The 9,578-nt window shown below is 39.0% G+C and overlaps 1 long non-coding RNA gene across 2 annotated transcripts in view; it reads left to right on the top strand.

Moving 5' to 3' along the window:
• The window catches only part of LOC125484282, a 31,387-nt gene that overhangs the window by 5,884 nt on the left and 15,925 nt on the right, over positions 1–9,578 (top strand). For both annotated transcript variants that reach the window (XR_007263120.1, XR_007263119.1), the window contains exon 2: positions 1,411–1,463. This is a non-coding gene — a long non-coding RNA (uncharacterized LOC125484282). The remainder of the gene's footprint in view (positions 1–1,410; positions 1,464–9,578) is intronic.

The following is a 9,578-nucleotide window of genomic DNA, read 5'->3' as shown; positions in this document are numbered from 1 at the left end:
CTCCGTGACTCCTTTGTCCGCTCCACACTCCCCTCCAGCCCTACCTCACCCGGCACTTTACCCTGCAACCGCAGGAAGTGCTACACCTGCCCCTACACCTTCCCCCTCACCCCCATCCCAGGCCCCAAGAAGACTTTCCACATCAAGCAGATGTTCACCTGTACATCTGCTAATGTGGTATACTGCATCCGCTGTTCCCGTTGTGGCCTTCTCTACATTGGGGAAACCAAGCGGAATCTTGGGGACAGCTTTGCAGAACACCTACGTTCGATTCGCACTAAACAACTGCACCTCCCAGTTGCGAACCATTTCAACTCCCACTCCCATTTCGCAGACGACATGTCCATCCTGGGCCTCCTGCAGTGCCACAATGATGCTACCCGAAGGTTGCAGGAACAGCAACTCATTTTCGCTTGGGAACCCTGCAGCCCAATGGTATCAATGTGGACTTCACAAGCTTCAAAATCTCCCCTCCCACTACTGCATCCCAAAACCAGCCCAGCTCGTCCCTGCCTCCCTAACCTGTCCTTCCTCCCACCTATCCCCTCCTCCCACCTCAAGTCCCAACCCCATCTCCTACCTACTAACCTCATCCCGCCCCCTTGACTGGTCCGTCCTCCCTGGACTGACCTATCTCCTCCCTACCTCCCCACTTTCACTCACCTTTACTGGCTCCATCCCCGCCTCTTTGACCGGTCTGTCTCCTCTCCACCTATCTTCTCCTCTATCCATCTTCTATCTGCCTCCCCCTCTCTCCCTATTTATTTCAGAGCCCCCTTCCCCTCCCCCATTTCTGAAGAAGGGTCTCAGCCCGAAACGTCAGCCTTCCTGCTCCTCTGATGCTGCTTGACCTGCTGTGTCCATCCAGCTCTACACCTTGTTATCTCAGATTCTCCAGCATCTGCAGTTCCTACTATCTCTCACACAGATTGTGCCTTTTATTCAGGGCACAAGTGACAGAGCTGCACCAGTCAGTGTCCTGACACACACAATGGTTAATCCTGTTACTGTCCATGTCATCTAACTTGCTCTTACACTTCTCCTTTATGTGCACACCACACTTTGTAGGAGGGTTGATTGATAGAATTGCCTCTCCTCTGAGCTACAGCACAGCTTTGATGTTTCCTACGGCATTGAATTTGTCTGGGTATATCCATGGCATTTAATGGAATAACTCCATTAGACCATTCTTGACCTCTTCTGCTGCAGTTGATATTTTTGAGTTCAGGTGAATGGTCACAACATTGAGTTTTGTACATGCCAGTTTCTGTGCTATTGGCCAGTCCATTCACATTGACCAGATAAATTACTTGTGGTTTCCATGAAGATGTGTTGTGCTGCATTTCAATGTTAATGTATCAATGAAAGGAATAGGTGACTCATCATATATTGATAATTTTGCTTTTGTAGGTGTAGCATTAACTTCCAATGATCCAGGTGCACATCCTGAAGGATTTTGACAGGTAAGTTAGTTAGATTCATTCTTCTGTCAACTTTGGTTGTCAGTACGTGGTTGCTGCTTTACTTCGGGTATATTATGCTGATAGCAGTGGAAGCTTCTGACTGTTTGACTTCATCCACACATTGCATCATATTCATAGTGTGAAAAGTTTGTATGTTTTCTGGTTGAAGATTCTTCCACTCTGAATCATTGCTCTTGTCTGTCCAGCTGCTAATCTTATGTATGTGTGTTGGTGAACTTCCTGATGTTGCTGCCACTGATTCGCGCATTTGTTTGACTACATCCTAACGTAACGTCTGGAGATATCTTTGGAAACAGATTTCTTGCTGAAATCAATATCATTTTCTATCACACGATTTGCAAAGATTTTTGAATGCAGAATAACTGCATTGGGGGTTTCAAGGACTGCGTTTTCTGCACACTAGTTTGCTTTCTATATCCAGGGCCACAAATCTACCAGTTAGGGCTGACTGTAGAGGAATATTACTTCCTGGGATTTCACACACATACAACTTCTATGCTATTTCAGGTATTGCCTGAAGGTCTTTCTATGGTTTTCAAATTCAGATCCCTACCTTCATGTTGTCTAACAGAAACCACCACTGATCGCTCTACTGTTGTTCCGTGTTTTCTTACACAAGCTTACAATGTCACACCAGGACTGGTAACTTGGACATAGGTTCTATTTATTTGAAGTTACATTAGAGGACTGCTCAGCGGACAGCTTTTTTCCAGAGGTTAACCATCTTTTGTTATAGGAAAGCACAGATGTACTCCTCCATACCCCATACTGCAAACTGGACTGACAAAGACTGTTAGTCACACGGTCTACATTCTGGTTACTTGTTCATGTGCATGTTCCCCCTTAAAATGATATTACAACATGCAGGAGCTAGGTCAGGTGGACTGAGACAGTAGACTGAGAAGAGTCTACCAGTGGCAAAATCTTCTCAAGACACAAAACCGAACTTTCAAGTGTCAGTGAATACAACAAAAAGTCTAGAAATGAAACAGTAGCCTGAAATGACAAAGCAGCAAATGACCTGTAAGTAGCCTGTGATTTCTTTAAAAAATATTGGCTATCATTTTATTTTTTTAGCACCACAGATTGTTGGGTATTGTTTAGCACACAGACAGTCAGGTACTGGGTCATTATAAAATCAGAAAATGATCTTCCAATAACTGATACCTAATTTGAATACATTATTTATTTAACTAAATGGTCTTCTCTTGCACACAGGAAAGTTTAGGGAGAATCCTGATTGCCAATCTATTATGATGGGCAGTTCACTTCCTGTAATCATATTGGAGGCTTAGGCACCTATGTTATGCCTGATAATTGCATGGGGTACAATGCTCAAAGTCTCAATAAAATTACAGCAGAGTGGAAGTTCATATGTAGAAATGAGACACAGTTATCTGATGATATTTATGCTTCAAACTGCATGTGTAGCCAGTCATCATGAACAATATCCTAACAGTGAGCAGCCTATATTTTGTTAGGTTAGGTTTAAAAACCTAAGATATATAGAAATGCAAATTCTGTTGCACAGGAGAGAACTATAGTTATCTAGCTCTGTGTGTCAATCAATGATATATATCAATATTGCCTTGTATTTAAATGTTGTACAATTCAATCAAGAGAATATTCTGGAATGTTAAATTTGTGCACCCAGAGTTACTTCTCTTGAAAAAAACAGTAATATTTAATTGCAATAAACACAACATTCTTGACAGTTGCAATGTAATTGTTCTGGTTATCATGATAAAATGATCAAATTACTTCTTAATATCCTGTTGGGGTGTAAATGCTTGCAAATAAAGTGTTATTTGAGGTTTCATACCTAGTTAGATACTAAAAAAAATCACCTGAACCTCACAAAAATTTCTTTTCTCAACAGAGTAAGTACATTAATATTCATAAATGCAGTTGCTCTCTACAGTGTGACACTTGGAGAAATTTATTCAGAAATGTTGTTAAAACTCAGTCTGCAGAGCTGATGCACATCTGCTCTTAATAAAGAAACAGGATGTGTTTGTATGCTCACAGTGGGGAAGAAAACCTATTAAGTATTAAACTGACCACTTCCTGTTTAACTAGGAAATGTGAACAGTACAAAACTCTACATAGTAAACAGAAAAAAAAATTGAAAAACACAACAACTGCAAGGAAGCAGTACAGTTTAAACCCTCACCATAATATATAATAAGTAATTGGTGGATGAAAATATCATTTTGTTAATCCTCAAAACACTGAAATCTTGCCATATACAACTTCTGGCTCTAATTTTACCTCCATTTGCCATAACAGTATTCAATCAAGAAATGAACCACTAATAATTCATCCTTAGAAAGCGAATTCCACTAAGAGCTTACACACTTCACAAAATATGTAATCAGCATATGAATTCTGAAGTGCAGATTTTTGAAGAAAATAATCCTCACTCTCTCTAATCGACCAAGAACAGTAAAGATCTGTAAGGATTAAAAAATCATGCTTCCTGCCAGGAAATTTTGCCTCGTGGGAGTGAAGATTGGGAAATCATGCATGTTCTTGCCAGGATTTTCTGTTGACTGAAGTTTTTCTCTTGGCTATGGTCAACAGGGCCTTTGTCTGGCCATATTCCATCTCACTCTTCTCATAACAATAACAGGTTTAACCTTATTTTCATTTTCCTTCCGCTGGCCTTCACGTTTGCTGGATCATCTTGCAGCACAAATGTATTTGTAGACCCCATGTCTGCGGTTGATCGACAAAGTTGGGAGTTTGCAGGTGGATTGGGGAGTGTGTCATTTGGAGGTAGAGGAAGGCCAGTGATGGGGACTCAGGAGTTGAAGCGGAATAATGTGTCACAGGATACCAGATTGAGGGGTTTTGACATCTTCTCCTGTCCTGATTATAGATATAAGTTTTATATTTCCATCTCTTTTAGCAAGGAGGCCAAGAAAAACAAGCAACATTTTTTTTGTTCAACTTAGGAGGTTTAGGCCAGGAGCCAAATGTGGACATCCAGGTGGTTCTATTACTGCTGAATTGAGAGCTAGTATAAGGTTGCGGACTTGCTCGCTGAGCCGGTGTGTTTGATTGCAAATGTTTTGTCACCTGATAGGTAACATTGTCAGTGCGCATCCGGTGAAGCATTGGTGTTCTGTCCCGCTTATTATTTATAATGTCATTGCTGGGAGACAAATGCCATCCATCTGAGCATGACCTGCGAACAACTATACTTCCTGCATGAATACCTCTGAAAACAGGTATTGTCACAAAGTTTAAAATATAAACTACCTACCAACAATCCACAGGCATGGAGAACAGCTGCACAGAACGGCCGCAGAATGAGAAGGGTTATGATCAACGATGCCCACACCCGCCTCCCAAATATGAACGGGAAATTGCGCACCAAAAACCTTTGTACTTCAACGCAACCAACCAAGAATGGACAACAACACTGGAGCAACCACTGAAAAACAGAACCGGAAATGATGCCAACCACCCCAGCAAACAGAGGCATATAAATAACCAACGTTTCACCGGAGATGGTCTAATGATGTTAACTAGCAAGGTGACGAAATGTCTGCAATCAAATGCACCGGCTCGGCGAGCAAGTCTACAACTTCACCCACAACACGAGCTACAAATCTTCTCAAAAACTTGAGGGCTAGTAAGTTTGATGTCACTTGGCATTCCAGCACAAAGTGCTCTTCTCCTGAGTTGGGGCAGAGGGTTTGAGCCTGACAGGACCTGAACTCTAACCTTTCTTATGCCACTGTACCTGTTTAGGGCAAATGGAAGCTCTGATCCAATAGAAATCACCAGACAATGGCAGGGACCCAGAGAGTGTAGCCAGTGCTCTCATTACCAGGGCTACATTATTCACACCAAATTTATGACAGGAATGCACCTGAATGACTGCAGAGTTTCAACGACATGTTTCATTCTGAGTTTTATTTGTTTTTTTTAGTTGAAACGTCGAGTGAAGTTGTGAGACCACAACTTGCAAACTGACAATGTTTTATCAGTTGTTTATAGAAACCTCGCTCCAAGCAGTACATTTTTTGGCAACCAGATTATTTACCAGGATTCAGATTCAAATGCTTTGAGGCATGCAGCAATAGTTTTGCTTTAAACTAAAAGAAAAGTGGAATCATATTCAATTTATTAAGACATTGCCCAAATTGAGTGATGCTCTACATTGTATTTAAGAACTATTCTACCTTCATAATAATTATACATTTGGCTGCAAGAAATCTTATGTCTTGACTCACTTGGAAGATTGCCCTGATACTTGAGCCCCACTATTCCAGTGTCATTAGAAAACCTGGAGATTTAATCAAATTACTTCAAGTCCCTAATATGCCTGCCTGATGAGCTCAGATTAAAAGAAAACACTGACCAGGCTTTGATAATTAATTGGAAATTACAATTTACTACAAATAAATCAATTCTAACCACAGGCAAACAGTGCTATTAATTATCAACATATAACTCCACTGTCTGAAACTCCAACCCACTCTTAAATTCTACATACACATGCATAAACAAACAAACATGAATAGAAACACAGTTCATTAGCACCAGTCCACAGGATCTCATGAGGTGTCCTTTTTGCTTCTTCCAAAACCTATAACCTAATATCGATGTAAACTGATGAAATCGATGTCTTATTTAGAGCCCTATCAATGTCTTACACTTTCCCTAGTTATCTTTTTATCCTTAATGTAAAATAACTTAGGATTTTCCTTTATTTTACCGGCCATTACTCTTTCATGCAAATTTTGCTCTCCTAATGTTCATTCTAAGTGTCCCTTACACATTCTGTAATCGTCTAGGTCTTCTGCTGTTTAGAGCCCTTGATATTAGCCATTAGCCTCCCATTTTTTCTTTATCCAATCCTGTGCATCCCTTGATATCCAGTGTTTACTGGATCTGAAGGTCCCACCCTTGGCTTCATTGGTACATGTTAGCCCTGTATTCTCTCTATTTCTTCTGTGATTTTATCCCTCTGCTCTGACACAGATCTAGGCAGAAGTATCTGCTCCAGTACATTCTGGCCAAACCATACTTGATCTTATTAAGATTGGTTTTCCCCAATTTAGAATTTTGATTTCAGACCCATTCTTGTTGTTTTCACAAAAATCTTGAATCTCACAGAGTTATTATTGTGGTCTGACTGCAAAATGCTTCCCCATTGATACTTCAATCACTTACCTAGCTTCATTACCTAAATTTAAGTCCAGGACTTCCCCCTCTCTTGGAGGACTTTCTACACTCTTGCTTAAAAAGTTTCCTGGATACATTTTAAGAATGATGCTATCATTAAGCCTTTCACACTATGACTACCACAATTAATGCTGGGGAGTTTAAATTCCCGACTATCACGACCCTCTTACTTTTCCATTTTTCTGTAATTTGCCTACGTATCTACTCTTCTATTTCTCTTACATTTCGAATATTGTGAATAGTTCCCTTGCAATGTTAATTCTGCTTTATCTCTACGAATGCTGCCAGGCCTGCTGACTTTCTCTAGCAATTTCTTTTTATATCCCTTGTGCTTTAACTGATCGATAATTACAATGCCATCTTGAATTCCTTCCTGTTCCTCTATTTTCGGCTGATCATCTCCCTCTGGTGAATCTTCTCTCTGGATCCCACCTTCCTGTAAAGTTAGATTAAAGCTCCCAAACAGCATGAGCAAATCTCCCTGCAAGGGTGCTGTTCCCATTCTGCACCAGATGCAATCTGTCTGCCTTGTACAGGTCCCAGGGCCCAACAAATACTTTATTTAAACAAGTCCACTTTTTTTTAAAGTAACTAGTGGTCATCCTAAACTCTTTCGCCCTTCAGTGTTTTGGTTAGTCAGTTATGTGGGAAATGACAAAACAGGTGCTGTAAACAAAATTACACCTTTAAAAAAAAATCTTTGAAATGTGCCGTTTGTTATATGGTGGAAAAATTAGACCCCAGAGTGAAGCCTAGCTTGATAGGCCATTAGTTTTATTTTGGAAGTTTCCATGCCATAGTGGTAAGACACTAAAAATATTTACATGAGGCTATCAATGTAATTTTAGTGAAAAAATGTAAAAGCTTATTGTACAAAAAAATTTTTTAAAGAAGACAAATTAGAACAATCTTAACATAAGCAACAAAAGATTCAAAACTTTTCATCGCAATATTTTACATTGGCACTCTGTCCCTGTGATGTATCACTGTTAGCTTACTCTTTAAACTTCTTGCTTAACTGATTCTTTTCAGCCTTTCTCCTTGGACTGCAGAAACAGTTTAGAACTTCTTTCCAGTTATGAAGGTCTAGAGACGTATTTCAAGTTCTGAAGGTCTGTTTCTGTTCAATAAAACTGAAACTTGCAAACAGTAATTAATGCCTGAGGGTACTGATTAACTCATTTAGCTCATGCCACATGCTTCCTTGCAAAGACTTTTGTGATTTCACTGTTCACAATAAATGTCTGACCTTAAAAAAAGTCCTCTACACAGAACCAAAAGCAAAAGCAAATTTACTTCTACTTTAGAACCAAATTCTTAAATGATTATAACAAAAACAGAAATTGCTGGTGAAATCCAACAGGTCTGGCAGCATCTATAGGAAGAAGACAGAGTTAACATCTCGAGTCCGGTAACTCAGAAGAGACGCAGATTTAAAATATTAATCGAAGAGTTGAAACGTTAACTACTTTCTCCTCTTCAAATCATCATTACATGCTTGCACAGATGCTGAAATACATGAAGAGTTTTGCCAGCAATTTCTATTTTTGATTTCAGCTTCACATTGTTTCAGATCTCCAGTATCCACAGTTCTTTGTTTTATTATCCTAAATGATAATAATTTATTATAAACCTTTATCTCAATTTTAACAAACTGGCACAAAACATATACACTACTAAATGAACATCTCCATGTTGATATATGTTTCACCATGCTTGCTTGGTCGACTAAATGGGCCCTTGTTTACAGTAATCACTTCGTTCCAGCAACTTTTAGATAATGATTTCCTAGCGTCTTATAACAGAGACAGTCTCTTGACTTTGATTGCAAAATGCTGAACCTATTTAGAATAAGGTAACTCACTGCTTGGAATACACATAGTTCATTTTTCATACTAAGCCTGCTGACAATTAAATTAATGGAAAAGCAGGCATAAGGAAAATTGACAAAACCTGTATGAAGAAAATTGTAAAGCTACACGATGTAGATTATGAATAAACTGATGAAATCAGTTTTTTAAAAAAGTCTCCTTTTTATGGTTTGACAATTTGGAGCCAGTGAGTGATAAGTTGGATGAATTAAAACCACATACCAGGATCAACTGATATTGAATTTCTCATCCTCAAATGATAAGTGAAAGGTTATGTGTTTCAATTTCCTCAGTATGGGCATAAGTGGATAATGCATGATAAAATATTGTTATACTTATAACCAAGAGCCTATAAAATATGCATTGGTTAACCTTCCCGCAGTTTGATGATTTCTTAGACACCTGGAATCACTTTGAAGGTATTTCTCAATCAAATATTTGCAACATAAAATTTTATAAATAAACTGGATATGCCAAAAAGTAGAATCTTTAAGCAGTAACTGGTCACTTCATTTAATACTAATTCTTTTATTTTCATGAAATAAAATATTCAAAGATAAATTTCAATTCAGCATGTAATTAATGACATTAGATATCAATTCTTAGTATCTGATTCCCGTTTCATGAAATATTTGGAGTTTACCTCTATTTAATCTCCCAAAGAACCTTCAGCATGATCTCTGAATCTGTATAAGCATTCTCTCCACACTAGGTTTGAGCTCCTGTTTCCTTCAAGCTCACTCGACTTAATCATACATCTCTGAAATCATCATTACATGCTTGTTCATTCAACTGCACCTGCATCTCCCCTCTACTGAATTTTTATCCCCCTTGTACTCACATTATAAACAGCTCCTCTCAAATTCTAAGACATCATAGGGTATGCTTTGACCAATCTCCATAATATAGCTCTGTTCTCATTCTGTGATCTAGGATGTTATACACTCTTTGTATTTTCACTGTGAGTATTCCTCTCCTGGGTGGCTGTAGAACTTTGATTTTCCTCTTCTTTTGAGAAATAATT

This window comes from Rhincodon typus, chromosome 1 (assembly GCF_021869965.1).
Source record: "Rhincodon typus isolate 14 chromosome 1, sRhiTyp1.1, whole genome shotgun sequence".
NCBI classification, from domain to species: domain Eukaryota; kingdom Metazoa; phylum Chordata; class Chondrichthyes; order Orectolobiformes; family Rhincodontidae; genus Rhincodon; species Rhincodon typus.
The sequence above is the reverse complement of the archived record's forward strand: the minus strand, read 5'-3'. Positions and strand labels throughout refer to the sequence as shown.